The 2,294-nt window shown below is 40.8% G+C and overlaps 1 pseudogene; it reads right to left on the bottom strand.

Annotated features, from left to right (window-relative positions):
* Positions 1 to 833: 833 nt before the first annotated feature.
* On the bottom strand, positions 834 to 1,298 carry LOC100987240 (large ribosomal subunit protein eL29-like; annotated as a pseudogene).
* Positions 1,299 to 2,294: the final 996 nt, after the last annotated feature.

Genomic DNA, 2,294 nt, shown 5'->3' with positions numbered 1-2,294 from the left:
GACTTAATTGAATTTCTCATTAAGTGAAGGGATGTGGCATGTTTATTTGTCATGTACAGGAAGATTCAGTTTTATAAGGATAAATGATCTTAACATCAATATATAAATTCCATAAAATTCCAGTGTAAATCCTGTTGGAATCTTTTATGGAACATGACAAAGTGATTCTAAAATTCATTTGGAAAGCATAAAGGACTAAAACAGGTAAGATATTCTCTAAGGAAAAGCGGGGTAAAAACTCGCATAGCAGGATAAGAAACATGTATTGAAGGCAGAATATTAAAACAGTGCAGGACTGGTGGAAATATATGAATGGAATAGTAGAATAGAGAGGTGGAAAATGGAACCAAGCTCATAAGAGATTATCTTCTTCAAATCTATGCAAAAAGAGTGGATTTTCTCCATATATGGCATTGAGAAAAATGGCTTTCCAAAAATAAAAGTAAAAAGTCTCACACAGTGTCTTAGCTTGGCAGACCCTGAGGTGAAGACTTGGGTGCAAGCAGTTTATTTGGAGGGAATCTTTGGTGGCTCAAGTGAGGAAGCAGGAGAAAGTGAGAAGAGTAAAGTTAACAAAAGGTGTGTTAATGAACAGATTGCTGTTAATGAAAATTGGAGCTTAATCCTCACTGTGAATTTGGAGAAAACATGTGGCATATACTCCTTAAGATTGTCCCCCAGAGGATGGGAAACTAACATTTATCTATGGATTCCATTTTTTTTCCTGCCTCAGTTTTATTTGTACAAATAGCATAGGAGGACACCAGCCCTATGCAGACGGCAGCCCCAGGGGGTCACACCAGTCCTTCTGTCCTCACGTTGGCAGACAGAGATCTCTACTCTGAAGCCTTTGTAGGGGCCTGGGCACCTTTGGGAGCCTGAGCTGGAACTGTAGCTGGAGCTGCAGCCTGGGCCTTGGTTTGATCCTTGGCCTTTGGCTGGCACAGACTGAGCCCCTTGGCAATGTGGGCATAAGCACGCTTCCCAAGCTTGGGGTGGGCAATATAGGCAAGTCAATGGAACTTGCAGCTGACACTCTTTGGGGTCTTGGGCTTAACCTCCTTGGGCTTTACAAGGGCCTTGATAGCCTTGGCAAGTGCACTCATGGCCTTGGCATTGTTGGCCTGCATCTTCTTTAGGCCCTTCTTGGTGTGCTTCTTGGCAAAGCACATGATTCTCAGGAACTTGGGGTCCACCTCCTTAAGAGATTCGTATCTTTGTGGTCAGGGTTTCTTGATGCCATTTCTGGGCCATTTTCGAGACTGATTGTGTGTGGTGTGATTCTTGGACTTGGCCATGTCTGCACCTTAAGCCGTGGCTCCTGAAATGCCTAGAACCACTATAGATCTCATTTTTGAAGGTTGCCCCAGGGCATCAACTCCCCCAACACCTGTCCAGGATCTTGATACCTGTCTTGTGTCAGAGAAGCCTCCCACGCACAGAAGAGAGATGCAAATACTTTTAAGGGGATAGTCAGCTTGCAGAAATTCTCTTATGCTGCAGGAGAGCTTAGGTAGGTGTAGACAATGTCAGCAGCATCTGCGACACACACTATAAACAAATAAAACAAAAATGAAGTCTAAATGTATAAAAAGATCTTAATGTGAAAAATATAACTAAAACTATTAGGAGAAAATATTGAGCACGGTGCAGTGGCTCATATCTGTAATTCTAGCACTTTGGGAGGCCAAGGCAGGAGACTTGCTTGAGGCCAGGAGTTTGAGACCAGCCTGGGCAATGTAGCAAGACCCTGTCTCTACAAAAACAAAAATTAGCCTGACGTGGTGGAAGCATGCCTATAGTCCCAGCTACCGGGAATACATGATATTAATCAATTCAGATCTCAAATGCATAAGATCTCATTAAAAAAAGCAAACAGCACAGTATTATGTGTGGTATAATACAAATTATGTAAATTTAAAAATACGTACAAAACAAAAATATTGTTGATGAATATATCTGTAGTGTTTTATTAATATTTTCTAAAGATGTGCTGAATCAAAGATGACTAAATGTCAATATTTTTTCATTTTGGAATGGCATGTACATAGGTGTTATAAAGTATCCTTTACATCTGTTTTGGGTGAATAGAGTTTGGTTTAGGATCTCTTCTCTTTTTTGAGGGTAGGATTGCCTTCCAAGTTTAAAGTAAAGGAAAAAAGCAGGGTAACAGAATAGGACAGAATCCTATTCTAAGGAACAAGAGTAGAAAAAAATGTGTACAAGGCAAACAAGTGGACAATGGAAAGGAAAACTGGTTAGGCAGATAAAAACCAGTGGACCTGGACTAAGAT

Source organism: Pan paniscus, chromosome 7, assembly GCF_029289425.2.
Source record: "Pan paniscus chromosome 7, NHGRI_mPanPan1-v2.0_pri, whole genome shotgun sequence".
Taxonomy (NCBI): Eukaryota; Metazoa; Chordata; class Mammalia; order Primates; family Hominidae; genus Pan; species Pan paniscus.
This window is presented reverse-complemented; position numbering and strand designations above follow the sequence as displayed.